The 19152-nt window shown below is 42.5% G+C and overlaps 1 protein-coding gene across 1 annotated transcript in view; it reads left to right on the forward strand.

Annotated features, from left to right (window-relative positions):
* The window catches only part of ATRNL1 (attractin like 1), a 536103-nt gene that overhangs the window by 42875 nt on the left and 474076 nt on the right, over positions 1-19152 (forward strand). The window lies entirely within an intron of this gene.

The following is a 19152-nucleotide window of genomic DNA, read 5'->3' on the forward strand; positions in this document are numbered from 1 at the left end:
TACAAACAACAGTGATAGGCTATATATCATAAATCATCGTTTTAATTATTAATCATAAGATACCACAAATGATAATCATAGATACCAATAGGAAAAGATAGTAGGAAAGATGAGAAGATAAGAAAGATGAAGAGATGAGAAGGGTAATAGCAATACAGTCTACTACATGGATAAATCTCTTAGGCCTAAGACAGTGCTGTGGAAACTAGGTGTTTCCTAGAATGATAGCACTTGGGGGAAAACTATCTTTGTGTCTAATTGTTTTGGCATGCAATGCCATATAGTGGTGCACAGAGGGGAGAAGCTGAAACAGTTTATGTCTAGGATGTGAGGGATCTGTAGATATTTTTTCAGCCCCTTTTTCTGGTTCGTGCAGTGTGCAGTTCCTCAATGGAAGACAAGCTGGTTGCAATTGTTTTTTCTTCAGTTCTAACTGTCTGTTGAAGTCTGTACCTGTCCTGTTTGGATGCCATTTAACTATTGCCATTTAATTGTAATAACATCCAGCCAACCTTAGCTAGCTTGTTAATCAGAATGTATTGGGTGCTTTGTCAGAAATCTTACTGAAATCATGCTATTATGATATGAAAAGTTACTCTGTTAAAAATAAAATTAGTTCAGCAGGGCTTGCTCTTGACCACACTAGTGATCACGCTGAGTTATCACTAATCTTTAAAGAATGATTATATTTTTATGATTTGTTCTAGAATATTAATTGATTTATTTCTTCCATAATCATCCTTTTTGATCTTTGGAACAATATTTCCTTTCCTCCAGTCTTCTGGCATTTCTCCAGTTTTCTGAAATATAAGAAATATATTTATCCTCAAATAACACCTGATACAGTACATAAAATTTAAACTATTCCATCAATACCATAGAGATGCAATTCATATAATTCTGGAGATTTAAATTCATTCAGAGTGCATAGTATCTTGTTTTTGTCAAGTTTCAATCCTGTCACTTCATGCTTTTCTTCCCAGTGTAACAAATACAAATACCTTGCAGAGAGAAAGGACATACTAAAAACAAAGTAGAAAAACAATGCAGAGCAAGGCTTCTTAAATTCTTTCCAAGCCTTTTACCAAGGGTGGCAAAGAAGATATCTGTATTTCCTTTTGTGTAATGAAGTAGTAGACACTACTTTCTTTACTACTTAAAGTAGCTGCATATGCATTGCCTCTAAATGGATTTCACTGTTCTGTTATTTTGTGTATGTATATTTTTGTGTATATGCATGTACTGGAAAGCATGAAACACGCTTCATATACTCTGTTATGAATTATGGACAAGTTCACAAATAATGTATTTTGTATTTTGACTGAGAATGATCGGTAAACTCAGTTATAAAGAGGAGCAAACATAATGGATTCTAAATTTCTAGAATTATAGGATTAATGGCTTGTATGGATAATGGTACAAAAGAGGCTTGAAAATATAAATTGTGTTGATGATAATCAGTTTAATGCTTTGGAAGGAAATGGGATTTTCTATAACCAAGTATAACTGGTTTCACTTTTTAAGGATGTAATAATTTTAGATAATGTAGTGACATTTATTGAAGTTAAACATTTTTTGAGTCTAGAGACCATAAAATACTTTCTTGCCATAAAGTATTTGCCAACTGATTGAAAGTTGTGTTTCAATCAAAGACTAGTGAAAATAAATTTGTATTTTTATTCCTGTTCATGTTTCTAGCCCCTATGAAATCAATCCATAGATCCCAGGTTAAGAACTCCTGCTTTACATAATTTTTATCAATATTCTCTTGGATTGGAAAGAATAAAAAGAAATTGAGTAGCTTTGTCTTTAATACAAAAACCATAAACTTCCAACCATTCATAATTGTGAACAGCTGAATATTTATAGATTCCAGATATAGCCTAGGAAAATGGTATTTTTTAAATAGTTGTAGAGATCAACAGGTAATCTAGTTGGCAAGCTTATTATGCCAGCAGAAAAATGGGTAAATAGTTAATTATATTTGAAAATGTTTATGAAAGCTTATTTCTCTGTATCTAATAGGGACATATGATGAAATACACTCTATTGTAGCACTTTATTTCTTATTGAGAGCTAGTAGTTTTATTTGGTTTTGTCTAAACAAACCAGTCAATAGACATTGTTTAAAATGGCTGATTTTGATGTATGTTTGTATGAATCCAGCACTGATAGCATTCATAAAGGAATTACTACTGGAAAGAAGACATAATGAGTGAAAATATACCCTATGGATAGGTTCACACTGTGGAGTTTGGGTTTTGCCTGAGCATGATCTGATTTAAACTCAACTTTGGAGATTCGTAAACTATGGTCAATGCTTTAGCGCACATTATAAAGTCATCACATTCTTTCTTTCCCACATTGGCACCTGGGAAATCTACTTATGCTCTCCTTATATCTTGCTATTTGAAGGGAATTTTTTTTACAGTTTGAAAGGAAATTGGAAGGAATTGATGAGCTTGTTCAAGAATTACTATCAGAGTTTATTTTCTTTTTATGAGACTGGGCTGTTTAAAATACTTTTTTTTGTTTTGGGCAGAGGTTTTTGGGTAATGACTTTGTGTGTGCGTGCAGGAAAACACTTTCTAGAGTCCTTCACGCACACCATTTGAGTAATGCTTATCATTAGATTGATACTGTAGATCTTGGATGCTTGTAACTGACCAACTGATTTATTTTATATTTAAGTGTTACACTGTATTTAAATGACCACATTTGAGCTGATGGAAATTCGACATACTGAAGATAAATGCATTTCAACTCTCAGTTCTGCAAATTGATATGAACACAAAACTATTTCAGAAAAATAGACTTCATTAAATAATAGACCAAAGAGATTTACTCGAATCAATCAAAAGAAGAATTGGAATTAAAACACCCCCAAAATCATGACTAGGCACCATATTCATAAGAACACTGCAAGATGTTAAAGATATAGTCATCGGCTACTTTTTCTCCTCTTCTTTACATATACCTAGGAATTTTTATCTTTCTTTTTTTTTGGGGAGGAGGAGATTTAATTTTTTATTTCCCAGATCATTTTTCTCCTTCACCGTTCCATGGCTATGTCTTAAAGAAAAAAATGGCATCATTGACATTGTAATTGTTATACTGAGTTATGGTTTTACTGGCATAATTCATAAGTTAGTTTAGAAGATTGCCTTGACCACAATTGTAACTGTAGTTTATAGAAAGTTAACAGAAACATAGCAAGTTGTCTGCAAGTGGAGATTCATTCCCTTTTGTCTTCTAGATAGACAACTGTTTTCACACTACTTTGTGACATTTATTGTTATTTCATTGCTGTGAGGGTTGAATGAAAAGTAATGCTTCCATCTCCATAATGTTAGTTTAAATAGGTATATTTTAATAAATGAAGCAGGAAAATAATCCTTGAAATAAGCTCTTTTGTTACTGCATTTATCTCTCCACATAATCACCACCATTTGCTACATGCTTCTTCCAACAATGGACAAGCTTCCTAAAGCTGTCACAAAAGAACTCCGCACTTTGTCTCTTCAACCAGGTCCTGACAGTTTTTTCTACCTCCTCATTTGGGTGAAACAAATGCCCATGAAGATATTCCCTCAATGTTGGGAGAAGGTGGAGGTCAAATGATGCCAAGTATGATGGATGGGGTAAGACAATGAGTTCCAACTTCACAATTGCCTCTTGGGTGGCTCATGAGGTATGAGGCCTAGAGTTGTCTTGTTGCAGCAAAAATTCCTTTCTGTTATTCCAAACTCTAGTTAATAGTTATTTAAAATTTTTGGTGTTCTAATGTAGCACTCAGGCAGGTTCAAAGAATTGTGTGTGAATAATGTCATATATCACTTCAAGAAATGTAAGCCCAAGTCTTCTTGCTGAAGACTAGGTTTTGAATTTTATTTTGCAGGTAAAACTTTGTGATAATATTTCATGGGCTTACACTTCGTTTCTAAGTCGGTGATGAAACCATGTTTCATCAGCTGTCATTTGAACATTCATGTGAACCTGTGAAGAAATTTCGTACCTTCATTTTTGTACAATGACAAATGCTGACAAAGGTCAACCCTTGACTTTTTTTTTTGCCATCAGTATATGAGGAAGCCATCATCAATACACCTTCCAGTATTTAGGAACATCAGTTATGGGACCTATGGGTTCGTATGAAATGCCAAGTTTGATGGTAGTTTCTCAGTGTCCATCAATTGTCCATAAACAATTCATTAACCCTTTTGATGTGACATTTGTGCTGTTTCAGGTTCTCTACTTTGATCTTTATCATTTGTGTTAAAGATCATAAATTCACTCTTCCTAGTTCAATTGTTTGGCCCAGTGATGCACAGTATTAATACCAAAACAGTTATTATAAATTACCTGCATTCAGTAGTGAGTTTCAATCAGAAGGATTTCCTTGGCAGTCAAAAATTTTAATCACAGTGTATTACTTAAACTGCACCAATGAGCAGAACATGAAAAATGACTTCAGAACCTGCCAGCAAATTCCTGCCAACTGAAGGAAAGAACCAATGTGAAAGAACATATCAGAGCTTCCAATACATCAATACTGCCTTCTGCTTTAGACTTACATCATTGGAGTCATTACTTTTTATTCAACCTTTATATATTTAATAATCCAAATATATTTGTAAGTATCGTTAGAATCTTATTGCAAAATTATTTATACCCCTGTGGAATTGGCAGTATCATAACAATTATTCATGAATTGCTATTTATTTCATTTTACAGACATTTGTAAAACAATTATTCCACTCTTACTATCTCTCTCTGACAATTTTTCAGGTATTTTGTATTTTTTTTCTACTTGCAGATTGAGATAAACTTGTGACAATAAAAATGGCAACTGTTAACCTCTGTTCTTTCTTTAAAAAAAAAACCCTCCTTTGTGGCTTGCTAAGATAATTGCAATTTCCATGGAAAAAGAAAGATTTCCATTCCTGAGATCCTGAGCAGAAAGGAGAGGAAGACTTATCCTAGTGTGTACTGTTTTTGTCAGCTGCATTTGAAAAATGGGTGGAAGTAGAGAGAGTAATGCAAATCCTTTAGTGTCTTACAACTAAGGAGAAGGGGGGAGGGATCCTTGTGGCATCTCCAGACACATAGAAGAAGAAGGAAAAGGAGATACCAGGAGGAAGATAGTATGTAGTCTGAAGTTGGCAAGCTAGTCTGAGGCCAGACAAGACATTCCAAGAATACAAACTCTAGCAAAAGGGCTGAAGCTATAGGATTTAAGCTTGAAGTATATAAATATGGCTAGGTTCCTAAATTTCTAGTTTGCGTCTCTGGAATGTCTTATTTGTAAGTAACTGATCTTTATGATTACCAGAGGTTCTTTTGCATTAAAAGCACTGCATATATCAGAGCTTCTTTCACTGCTAAATTTATGAATAAATAATTTTGTTCCCATAAAAATATTTTTGCATTTTCTGACATACTATTTTATAATAGGTCTTTTTTATCTTTTAAGTTTTGGCCATTCTGATGTCATACTGTGAGTGAAACAACATAGCTTTCCATTATTAAATTGATAAGGCCACTTAGTCAAGTGTGTTTGGAAAATGTTATCTCTTGGTGACACAGTATTCCTGTCTGGCAATTCTATTATATATGATCATTTAAGATATACTTATTTACTTTAAGGATAAAAACCAAGATGGGAAGTGTTTTCAATTAGCATTGACTAACCCAAGTCGTGGTTTCTGGCCTGGTATCTTAACCTCCAAACTATTTTGAAGTTGGCTTTCTTAGAAGGAATAAAACCAAAACTTTATTTGGAATGACTTTGTTTCCAAAAGTTTCAGTCAGATTTAATCTTAAGTATATTTAATATATTCTATTTATCTTATGCAAAATCAGTTTGATGTAGTGGTTAAGGTACCACGCTAGAGGTTAGGAGACTTGAGTTCTAGTCCTACTTGAGGCACAAAGCCAGCTGGTGTCCTTGGGCCTGTCACTTTCTCTCAACTCAAGATGGAATTACAAACCACTTCTAAAATCTTGCCAAGAAAACTACAGGGACTTGTCTAAGTTGTTGCCAGGAATTATCATTGGCTCAGAGGCACAAAATAAAATTAAGTGATAAATATCTTAAAAGCTAGCAGTGAAAGGGGCCTGACAAACTATGGCAAAGTGTTCCAAAATTGACATACTGCAGTGCATAAGGTTTTCTAACCAACCTAATATCCCTTAAAAAAGAAGAGAAGAAGGTTGAGATTTGGGTGAATTATAGGGACATGAGGAAAAAATGTAAAAGAAAATAAAAAAGATAAGAATTAAGTGAAGCTTAGTGTTAGTAGATTGAATCAGAATAGAAAGTGGTTTTAAAAATAGTGTGAATTAAATATAGTGTGAAGAGAGATCAGGAGAAATGGAGGAAATAAATTGGAGCTGTCTTTATGAGCACTGTGATTGTTGCAAGATAGTTAAAACATTGCACTATCTCAGGATCAGAAGCTAATTTTTAATGCTTAATTGCATTTCAGATATTTCTTTAAAATATCATTTATAAAGAGAACATTTTATCCTTAAACATTTTAGTTGTTAATACCTGCTTTTTTTAAAAAAATGAAATATTAATACAAAGTTATACAGACTTCAAATCCATTCAATCTTAGCATAAGATGTTCCTGGTTACATCAATTCCTTTGGTTCAGATTATAAAGAGTTTATTTAGTATTCTAATATATCTTTTTAAACAATTGTGACCTCTGGTGGATGTACTGAAATGAACATCTGCAATGATCATCAAAGTTAAGTGTGAAAAGTATTATTTCTCAAGCTATTTCCAAAATATCATTTTAATTACTGAATTATTAATGATTAAATTACAGACCTATAAATTTCAGTGATTTTCAATCTACACATTCTAGCATTACTGTCTCATATACACTGACATAAGGAAGGACTGCAAAATCCAGCCTTATCTATACATTAATCATAATGATATACAGAATCATTTAGGCCAGGGACGTGCGGTCAGGGGAGGCATTTCTCTTCATGAAATAATAGTATATAATATATTTGTGTTACAACCCCTGGTATACCTAATCCCAGTAAGGATATGGCTAGCTGATGAGAGCTAATTAGCTCGAAATAGATCTATACTAGTCTCCCTTTATTTATTTATCAGTACAAATACAACACACACATATATATATTATATTATAATATTATATACATCCGGCCGGCCGCACCCGGGAGCTGCGGAGGCAGAAATGTTGTCGGCGCTCCCGGATGACGAAGTCACGAAAGCGATTGGGGAACGACGAGAACCTTCCTGCCTCTGCTGGATTTCGCGCTCCCCTCGCGACTGCAATATGCAGTCGCGAGGAGCGCGCAAAGTCCAGCAGAGGCAGGAAGGTTCTCGTCGTTCCCCAGTCGCTTTCGAGGACTGCGGAGCGTGAGCCAGCGAAGCACGCTCAGGAAGGCAGGGAATGGGATCAGTGTGCTGAAGTCTGAGGCAGCCTCAGCCTCCAGCACACGTGGTCCCATTCCCCGCCTTCCTGATGACGTCACCAGCCTCACCAGCCATAAACCTCACCGCACGTCACTGATTTAGGCACAAGCTTAGCTCTTTTAGCAGTGGAAAGACATTATACATGTTTTATTATTATTAGGAAACTTTGTTCTATCAATATTCAATATATTCAATATTCAAATATTCCATCAATTCAAATATATCAAAGCAAAGTCTTTAAAAATACAGTGATAAACCATGTCTCTAATTGAGATTATCAGAAAGATTGCATTTTCAATCTTAGAATTGTGGTCTATCGAAGTATAACATAATGTTATAAGATGCCTAGAGCCTTTAAAAATCAGTCCTGTCTAAATTTACACCAAATTAGTTCCAGGTTAGTTTATAAGGGGTTGCCATTAAGTAGAAATGTTTTTCAGACACCAAATAATACATTCAGTCTGACATTGTCTAATTATATCAATTATTTTTTTTGCTATACTGTCCTGCTTGGAAAATTGTTTGGAGATCTATTTTGTAGATTTGTATATGACAATATTTAAATTAGTAATTAAATCTACATTGTCCTGTATTAATTGCTGTAGAAATATGCTACTATTAATTAGGAGGTTGCAGAAACTCAGGTTTAAGAGCTAAAATATAATTTGAAATATGATTGTATAGTATAGTACTTGTCAGGGGCATTTAAAGCCTATCTATGCCCTTTTCTGGTCTCTTGTCCTCCCTTCCTGATGTATGATTCTGAGCAATATGGCTTTAATTTAAGGCATTCCTAATCTATGTAACATGGATTCCAATCAGATTTGCTATTTGAATATGGATCTCTATTCATCTGTATCCATCACTATGAATTAGGATTCAAGCAACAGGGCAAATGTCTGTTATCCCTGGTATGTCATTGCTCGTACTGGAATAAGTAATGGTGCTCGTAGTCACATTTCACCATCTGGAAATTATAGGAAAAGTTGGTGCTTTGTGATGCTTTGCCTATTTAGTATCAACATTCTGTAATAAGGCTCAGGTGTCAAAAAGTGCATATTCCCTTATATGTTTACCAACAGACTTATCGAAGTAGTATGGCATATAAAAATGGCCAACTTGACATCACTCATGCACACTCAGTCACATGACCACACACCCCCAAGCCATGTGGCAAAACTTTTTGGGACTCCTATGAAGGGGGGGGGGGAGAGAGGGGAAAACCTCCCAAAAATAGACAACTGGAGGATTAAAGGCCGAAATTAGGGAGATCTGAGAAGACAGGACAGAGAGGAATCCAGTAGAAAGCTATCGCACGCTGGGGAAAGAAGCTTGGGAGATCGGATGAGGCAAGACAGAGGGGAATCCAGTAGAAAGCTATCGCATGCTGGGGAAATAAGCTTGGGAGATCAGAGGAGGCAAGACAGACGAGAATCCAGTAGAAAGCTATTGCACGCTGGGGAAAGAACCTTGGGAGATCGGAGGAGGCAAGACAGAGGGGAATCCAGTAGAAAGCTATCGCATGCTGGGGAAATAAGCTTGGGAGATCGGAGGAGGCAAGACAGAGGGGAATCCAGTAGAAAGCTATTGAATGCTGGGGAAAGAAGCTTGGGAGATCGGAGGAGGCAAGACAGAGGGGAATCCAGTAGAAAGCTATTGAATGCTGGGGAAAGAAGCTTGGGAGATCGGATGAGGCAAGACAGAGGGGAATCCAGTAGAAAGCTATCGCATGCTGGGGAAATAAGCTTGGGAGATCGTAGGAGGCAAGACAGAGGGGAATCCAGTAGAAAGCTATTGAATGCTGGGGAAAGAAGCTTGGGAGATCGGAGGAGGCAAGACAGAGGGGAATCCAGTAGAAAGCTATTGAATGCTGGGGAAAGAAGCTTGGGAGATCGGATGAGGCAAGACAGAGGGGAATCCAGTAGAAAGCTATCGCACGCTGAAGCTTGGGAGATCAGAGGAGGCAAGACAGAGGGAAATCCAGTAGAAAGCTATTACACGCTGGGGAAAGAAGCTTGGGAGATCGGAGGAGGCAAGACAGAGGGGAATCCAGTACAAAGCTATCGCATGCTGGGGAAATAAGCTTGGGAGATCAGAGGAGGCAAGACAGACGAGAATCCAGTAGAAAGCTATTGCACGCTGGGGAAAGAACCTTGGGAGATCGGAGGAGGCAAGACAGAGGGGAATCCAGTAGAAAGCTATCGCATGCTGGGGAAATAAGCTTGGGAGATCGGAGGAGGCAAGACAGAGGGGAATCCAGTAGAAAGCTATTGAATGCTGGGGAAAGAAGCTTGGGAGATCGGAGGAGGCAAGACAGAGGGGAATCCAGTAGAAAGCTATGGAATGCTGGGGAAAGAAGCTTGGGAGATCAGATAAGGCAAGACAGAGGGGAATCCAGTAGAAAGCTATCGCATGCTGGGGAAATAAGTTTGGGAGATCGGAGGAGGCAAGACAGAGGGGAATCCAGTAGAAAGCTATTGAATGCTGGGGAAAGAAGCTTGGGAGATCGGAGGAGGCAAGACAGAGGGGAATCCAGTAGAAAGCTATTGAATGCTGGGGAAAGAAGCTTGGGAGATCGGATGAGGCAAGACAGAGGGGAATCCAGTAGAAAGCTATCGCACGCTGAAGCTTGGGAGATCAGAGGAGGCAAGACAGAGGGAAATCCAGTAGAAAGCTATTACACGCTGGGGAAAGAAGCTTGGGGGATCGGAGGAGGCAAGACGTAGGGGAATCCAGTACAAAGCTATCACACGCTGGGGAAAGAAGGTTGGGAGATCGGAGGAGGCAAGACAGAGGGGAATCCAGTAGAAGGCTATCGAATGCTGGGGAAAAAAGCTTGGGAGATCGGAGGAGGCAAGACAGAGGGGAATCCAGTAGAAAGCTATCGCACGCTGAAGCTTGGGAGATCAGAGGAGGCAAGACAGAGGGGAATCCAGTAGAAAGCTATTACATGCTGGGGAAAGAAGCTTGGGAGATTGGAGGAGGCAAGACAGAGGGGAACCCAGTACAAAGCTATCGCACACTGGGGAAAGAAGCTTGGGAGATCGAGGGAGGCAAGACAGAGGGGAATCCAGTAGAAAGCTATCACACGTTGGGGAAAGAACTTTGGATGATCGGAGGACAGAGGGGAATCCAGGAGAAAACTCCTGAGCTTGCCTCTGCTGTCTGGTGGATTGTGCCGCTGGACCTCTCCATGCTTCTCAGTTTACCACCTCCACTCCCAGGTATTGGACTTGACACCGAATTGGGTTAGGATAGTGCGGACGGGTGGGCGGGGCGGGCATGGAGTGAGCGAGTGACAGGGGCCGGGACAGGCGTTCTGGAAGTTACTTCCAGGTCCACCGGCTGAACCTCCTCTCACCGGATCAGTAACTTTCACTATCGGGTTGTTCCGAGCCGGTGCGAACTGGCAGAAACCCACCCTGGTATATATGCGTGTGCATGTGCGTGTGTCCATGCGCCTGTTGATATAAGGAGCTGTCCAGAGTACTAGAGCAAGAAAACTAGCATTTATATTTGCTCTTAAGTGTAAAGAGCACATAAATGCTCAATGTAGATGTTGATTTTTACATTCTGATAATTCACCATTAATTAATTAATATTAATGCAATTTGCAGTCTTATTTGTTGCAGGGAATGTATCTGCATACCACCAGCATTACTGCACTCTTCATTCAAAGCCCATCTCAAAAAGGAGAGACTACCTAGATCAGATTAGGCTTATTTTTAGGAATGATGATGTATTATGACATTTTGTTTCCTTTGTTTCTATTTTCATTTTTGTATTTTATATATTTAATATGGTCAATTAGCTCTGTAAACTTTTCTTCTAAAATTTAATATTAAGTGAAATAAATTTGAGAAATGAATAAGTAATGTGTAAGTTTTAAACAGGTATATCTTTTTTAAAATAAGCAAATATAAATTCTTAATATAAATTCTTGGTATTTCTATAAATGGTTACTTTGAAGATTATTCCGGTTGATTCACAAGATAAGTAGGAAGAAGTGCTATATTTTCTGGTAGAATGTGATGAAATTTTGAGATAAAGTGGATCCTTATAGTGTGTCCTGCCAAATTTCACATAAATTTATGAGATTTATGAGACTGGCTTTATTTTTAATGCTTATATGGAAAAAACTCAGTAAAATTGCTGCAATAATTGTACCTAATATGTGGGGAATATCATATAGTGAGGAATTTGGAGACAAAAGAGATTACTGTATTTTTCAGAGTATAAGATGCACCAAGATTTTGAAGAGGCAAATTTTTAAAAAAGTGTTTGCACTCTGCAGACCTCCCAAAATGGCCCTGTTTTTTGTGAAAAAGGGCCCATTTTTTTTAAAAAAGAGGCATGAATATCCTTTAGGAGGCTTGTAAAGTGCTCCTGGGGGTGGGGTGGCACAAAAACGACCAAAAAATGGCCCGTTTTTCATTAAAAAAGGGAATGCATAGCCTTTAGGAGGCTTATAGACTGCTCCTGGGGGCTGGGAGAGGACAAAAGTGAGCAAAAAACAACCCGTTTTTCAGTCATTTCTACCCTCCACAGCCCCCAGGAGCACTCTGAAAGCCTCCTAAAGGCTATTCACAGCCATTTTGGTGAAGGGGCAGGGTTTCAGGAGGCAAAAAATGCTGTATTCAGTGTATAAGACGCACACAGAATTTCAGCCTCTTTTTGAGGGAAAAGGGGGCGTCTTATACTCTGAAAAAATATGGTAGGTGTTGATAATGTCTATGAATGCATAAAGTTGTGTGAATAAATAGTCTGGTAATGCCAGAATCCTAATAAAGCCTACTGAAAATAAACAAATCATGTGAAACATATTTTATTATAAAAATAAAATAATAAAAGAAATTGCTTGTCAAAAGGCGTCTAGACCCACTTCAGAGTGTTGGCTTGCTGAAAGTTCTGCCTACTTTGAGGTTAATGGGGATACAGCCCTTTTCTGTAAAAGATCCCACAGTATACAATACATGTATCCAGAAATATATGTGTCAGGTCTCCAAAGGATGCCCTAATTAATTTACGAGCCTCAAGACAAAGTTTAAAAGAAATCCAGTCATTTATTAGGAGCAACATTTTGGCGATAACTGCCATGGAGTCAGATCTGATTTCCGTTTAATGGTGGCTGATTTTTACCTGTGTCTCCCATCCCCTCAGTCTGTGTCATAAATCACATCCACCAACAAAATGCTGCAGCAAGTTGTAAAATTTCACGCCTCACACACCTGCTGTAGAAATCTGATATCCGACCCTAGTCGAAGGTATGCGTGGAATTCTCGCCTCCCCTCTCCTCCAATGTCAACTTGATAATAAGCATGGAAATGCTTTACAAGTTGACATTCGCCTCCTCTCACTTCCCGAAAGTAACCTGTGCGAAACAAAAACTATTTGAGTACAGGTGTATAATTTAGGGATGCGTCCACCCCAGGATTGCTTGGATTTTCTGCATGGAATTTTGCTATAAGGCGATCAGCCTGGATATTTCTACAGGCAGAGCAGGAAGCAGGCACAGGGCCAGGACAAGGATGCCTTACATCACCAGCAGACACTAGAGAAACAATTTTCGAAGGTCCAGAGTCAGGCCACAATTTCCCCTGAGGATCTGGCCAGGGATGCTTCCCCAGTGGATTGGGCCAGGCCCGCACCTCCTATATCGGACAGTGAGGAAGAGGAACAGGAATTTTCCCCTGGGGCTTCCTTGATCACAGCCGGTTTCCCAGGGCTTTTGATGACTGAGCATGCTGACCTTTTTAATTGCCAGCTGGAAGTGGAGGAGGAAGTCATACCTGCGGATCCCTTAGCCCCTCAACAGGCCTTGCTACCTCCACTCAAAAGGGCCTACCCCACAGAGGACTGGGACCCCGAACTATCCACAGAGATGCAGGAGGTCATTGCCAAGGCCATTTCTCAAGGCATTGAGGCTGTCATGCAGTGCAAGGCCAAGCGCGCACAGCGGCTTTTACCTAATCTGGGGCCTCCTGACCTGCAGAGGGCAGACCAGGCCCAAAGACCAGTGTCACCCCATTCCTCGCTGGACAGTGGGGATTCAGACTGGGAGGACATTCTTCCAGGCCAGGAACCTGAGTTTTTGGGGTATGAAGGAACCATCCCTGACAAGCCTGCGTTCGTGAGTTTGTTTAAACAAATCATTTTCAAGACTATATTGGGTAAGGCTAAAGCCTCAACCCAATTGGGTTCTTCTGCTCCTGACCAGACTGCTCCGGATCCCACAGACCTCTGTGAGGGTCTCTTTGAGGAGCCGGTTCAACCTCAGGAAATAGTTCCTGTTCCAAAGTTGTTCCTAAATGTAATGCAGAGGCAGTGGGCGCAGCTGGGCACCCTTGCCATCCCTAGTGGTAGTGACAGGAAGTGGTACACTGTAGATGCTACCTTGGAGGACTTGTTGAAGTTGCCCCCTGTAGCAACGGTGGACGTGCTCACATCCTCCTCTGTCCTTCCCCCTGATCTTCTTGAGGGGCTCAAGGCAGAAGACAAGTGAGTGGAAAAGGCCTGCCACAAAACGCATCAGGTGGCTGCCTGGGCGATTAAGATGACCGCTTCCAATTCCTTTCTCTCCAGAGCTTCGCTTCTTTGGCTGAGGCAGTTGCTCACCAAACTCCTTACTGGTCACACTAAGCTTAGGCAGTATGTCAACAAGATCATTGCGGCAACGGAGTACACGGCTGATGCCACGCTAATCACCGCCAAGTTTGGGTCTGGGCCTTAGCATCCAATGTCACCACCTGATGCCTTCTCTGGCTCAGACACTGGAATGTGGACATGAGGTCCAAGTAGAAGCTCGATTCTGCCCCCTTTAAGGGGGACAAACTCTTTGGGGAACAAGGACAAGAAGAAGGTCATGCCCTTGGTTGTTAAGAAGTCAGAGTGCAATGGTTCCCATTTTTACAGGAGACAGTCCTTTCGCTCCTCGGACCAACCCTCCACCTCGGGCTCATTCCAGCCCCGATCCCCAAGGTGCAGACAGGTCTCAGGATCGCCAGTCCTTTCGGGCCAGGGACCGTCAGCGGAGCTTTTCCAAGCTCCCCTTCTGCGGGGGGGGTCTGGTTCCAGATCCTTCCAGCACTATAAGTGACCATCAGCAGACAGCTCCTATGAGAGGGTGTCTTCAGCTGTTCCACGCACAATGGGTGAGCACCACATCAGGCCAGTGGGTTCTGCAAACGATCCGCCTGGGTCTGACTAGAGTTTCTTTCACCCCCATCTCGTCATTTTATCCCCTGCCCAACCCCCACTTGCCCGGTCAAGAAGGTTCTCATGGAACAGGAGATCCTTCATCTCAGAGAGATCAGGGCCATAGAACCTGTTCTCCCCGGTCAGGATTCTATTCCATTCTGTTCCTTGTCCCAAAGAACTCCGGGGTGGGTGGGTGGAGGTGCATACTAGACCTAAAAAAGCTAAACTACCACCTAGCATACAAGAGGTTCAGGATGCAATCCCTCCAGTCAATTCTGGACTGCATCAATCCCGGAGATCTACTAATATCCATAGATCTCAAAGAAGTGTACCTACACGTTCCAATTCGCAAGGCTCACTGCAAATTTCTGAAGTTCTTTTACACAGGCCAACACTTCCAGTACAAGGCGCTGCCTTTTGGCCTGTCATCAGCCCCCAGAACGTTCACAAAGAACCTCGCGGCAGTGACAGCTTGTCTCAAATCCTGTCCGGTGAGACTCCAAGCATACCTGGACGACATGCTCATCCAGTTGTTATCCCGTCAGCAAGCAAAACACAACCTGCAGTACACAATGAAAGCCATTCAGGACCACGGGTTCTCTGTCAACCTGAAAAAAATCCATCTCGAGCCAACCACCAGGTTGCAGCACCTCAGCACCATCATAGACATTGTGACATGTCAGGTCTCCCTCTCTACAGAGCGGATGGTGAGCATCCGGACCCTGGTGCATCAGGTATGACACTCTCCTCAAACCTCAATTGTGCAGTTGTCCCAGCTCTTAGGAAAAATGATTTCCTGTCTGTCCATTGTGCCGTGGGCGAAGCTTCACTCTTGGCAGCTCCAGTGGCTCCTATTACCGCATCAACGTGCCAACAACAGCAATTCTCCATGGCTGATTCTGGTCCCCCCACAGGTTCATTGCTCCTTCTAGTGGTGGCTGTCTTCTGCCCTGGCGAAGGGCACCCTCTTCAGGGAGCCAGACCACCTGACTATCACGATGGATGCCAGCCTTTTCGGCTGGGGGACCCACTTTCGCAACCAAATAGCACAGTGCAGGTGACACACAGCATCAACTGGTTGGAGCTGAGGGCGGTGAGGTTGGCCCTGCTTCATTTTCAGACCAACATCTAGGACCATCACATGATGATTCTCGCGGACAATGTAGCTGCCAAGGTACACATAAACTGCCAAGGGGGCACCCAATACAGATCCCTGATGGCAGAGGCTAAATCCCTGGGAAGGAGGGCAGAAAGACACCTGCTCTTAATTCAGGCGGAGCACATCTCTGGATTAAACAACATCCAGGTGGATTGGCTAAGCAGGGCCACCATAGACCATTCGGAGTGGCGCCTGCATCTGGACCTGTTTCATCGTCTGTCGCAGAGGTTCATCCACCCGTTAGTCGATCTATTCGCCACCCTGGAGAACACACACGGTTTCACTCCCCACAGGCGGAAGGTGTCAATGCCCTACATTGCCCCTGACCACTGGGACTTCTATATGCCTTCCTTCCGCTCCTGCCCAGAGTTATTTGTAAGATCCTGGCGGAGGGCGTGGAAGTTCTCCTAATGACTCCCTTCTGGCCCAGGAGGACCTGGTTCGCCGACCAGGTGAGTCTGTCTGTCAATCCACCATGGTGGATTTCCCCGCGAGATATCTCGCTCAACCAAGGGTCTCTACAACATCCAGAGCCCCAGTGGTTCCAACTAGTCATCTGGCACTTGAGGAACCTCCTGAGCAGGGGCAGGCTCTCCTCCAATGTCATCCAGACCATCCAGGCATCCAGACGATCAGCCACGACCAGGATATACGACTGTACCTGGAGATCCTTCGAAAGATGTTGCATAACATGTGAGGTTACTCCGACAGCGGCTACCATTCCCCAGGTGCTGGACTTTTTGCAGGAGGGGCTAGATCAGGGCCTGGCACCTAACACCCTCAGGCGCCAGGTGGCTGCGTTATCCACAATTCTTGTTCTGGATAGTCAGTCGTCCCTTGGCCGTCACCCCACCATCCACAACTTCCTGCGGGGTGCCACCAACCTGAGCCCTCCAGTCATCCATCAATACCCATCATGGGATCTCGAGGTGTTACGGGCGCTGATAGGCATGCCGCTTGAGCAGATAGGGTCTGCCAGTCTGAAACATCTAACCGTTAAACCCATCTTCCTGATTGCTATCACATCGGCACAACGTATCTCGGAGCTGGCAGCCCTGTCGGTTCGGGAGGACTTGTATCTGATACATTCTGACAGGATGGTCCTCCGACGGGACCCAGCTTTTATTCCCAAGATCAACTCATGGTTTCATCAGGCCCAGAAGGTTATCCTCCCATATTTTTGTCCGCATCCCAGGCATCCGAGGGAGAAAAGATGGCACATGCTTGTTTTCGTCAAGCCCTGCGTAGGTACATCATGCGCACGGCGGCTTTCAGGCATTCCAAGTCATCTTTGTGTCCTTTCTGCTTCTGCTTGTTGGCGTGGTACTAAGTCTGTGGGTACCCAATGGTCGGTCCCAATTTGTATAGCCAGGAGAGTTCCAGTATGACTGCATTTGTCATTTTGGGGGCTATTATGAATCAAATTACTTCCCAGTGATCTGCTAGCTCTAGTCTCACTGGTTCGATCAGGTGGATGGCATAAGCTCCACCCATTAGGGACCCGTCAACCTGTTCACACCAGATTGGGTGGGCCAGTCTTTTTGCTCTGATCCCCAGTTTCAGGACTGTAGTCAGGTTGAACAAGCATCTAGTGCAGGCTGAGTCTATTAGGGCTTGAAAATCCCCCTGGCTTCCTGTTTTTGGGGCTATGAGGCGTATTGGAAAAAGAAAAGGGTGAATCATCGTCACTGTCATAGGATTCTGGCAACTGGTCGTTATTGCCTGGGGTTCCTTCCCTTTGTCTGGGTGGGGAGGGACATCTACAGCCTGGAGGGCTTTCCGGGATGCATTGGTGGCCCGTTTGTGGCCCTGTTCAGTCATGCCCTGGGTGGTGGTTTTGGCCTTTGCATTGGGGTTGGGGTCATGCATGCAGATGCTTTCTGCCCCCCTCCCTCATCTGTAGCATTTCAGTGGACTTCGAGGGGAGCTGGTTTTGGGGTCCGCTGTGTTGCTGTGCGTTCGGTCGGCTGGGCGATTTCAGGTCGGGTTGACCTCTCTCTTTTGTGTTCGGTGGCTTTCTCATGTCATTAGCGCGCAATCCGCCGTTGACTTTTATTGCTGCTTGGAACCACTCAGATAGTAAGTTTGGGATATCGCGGTAAGCAGTTACCTAGGCAATCTGCTTGTCCAGACTTGCTCTGAAAAAAATACACTAACACTCTGGTAAAGGGGGTAGCCTTCCAATGACTCTCCTAAATTTGCTGATGTGCTCTTTGATGGGGCGGTCCCTTTGCTTTAGCTCATCTTCTGCATATAGGTCCTCCTCACCTCCTCAAATCTGGCCTCTAGCTGTTGTAGGAAGTCATCTACATCTTGCAGTTGGGGGGCTCTCCTCTTGTGGAGGGCTGCTAGCCATTCCCTTGCTTCTTCCTCTAGTCCCTCTATGATAGTATTCACTATGGCTCTGGAGGATGGGTAGAGGTGCCCATAGCGTTCTAGGTGGATATCAGCTGAATCAAGGAATAGAGCTAGCTGGTCTGAGTCCCTGTCAAACTTTCTCCTGAATTCAGCCCTGCTCCTCCCACTTCCTGTTGGCCTCTGTATGCTTACGCTTGATATGGCTGGCCATCTTCCTCACCTCTAGTTCGAAGAGAGGGAGAGGGTTGTCTGCCCTGGGCAGCCTGCCTGCTGCATGGGAGAGGTGCTGGCTGCACTTTCGGGCTCCTTCTCCTTCTATTGGAAGAGGGGGGGGGCTGCGCTCCAGTCTGCGTCTCCTCCCTTCAACAGGATTCGATTCCCCCCCTCTTTTGGGTGGCATGATGGCCCCTCATCACGAAGCATGGTCTGGTCAAAATCCTCTCTCAGTTGCTCTATTGTACTCCCCCGGGATTCCATCTGGGGCTTTGGGAGCTGGCTTGTTCCCAGTCCCACATCTAGTCCATCCTTGCCAGCTTGCTCACGACCCTTCCCTTTTCCTGGGCATTGGGGTAAGGGAACTTAACTTCAGCTGGTTTAGGGGCTAATTTCTACCATTACATCCCTTCTTGCTTCTACCACTGGGAAAGGCATCTCAGCTTTGATGTCTGGAGCTGGCTGAACTCCTCTAGCTGCAATCAGTCTCTCTTCGGATAGTCCACCCTCTGCCATGGTTGCCTGAGTTTTCCTCCAAGCACCCCAAATATTGGGGGAGTGCTTGGAGGGCCCAGAATTCAGGAAAACTGGTAATCTTGATAGATTTTAAAAGTTAAATCTGACTCTCTGTCATGTCTCCAAAAGATGCCCTAATTAATTTACAAGCCTCGAGACAAAGTTCAAAAGAAATCCAGTCACTTATTAGGAGCAACATTTTAGTGATTCCTGCTGTGCAGTCAGATCTGATGTCCATTTAATGCTG

This window comes from Natrix helvetica (assembly GCF_964273705.1).
Source record: "Natrix helvetica genome assembly, chromosome: 5".
In the NCBI taxonomy this organism is placed as follows: Eukaryota; Metazoa; Chordata; class Lepidosauria; order Squamata; family Natricidae; genus Natrix; species Natrix helvetica.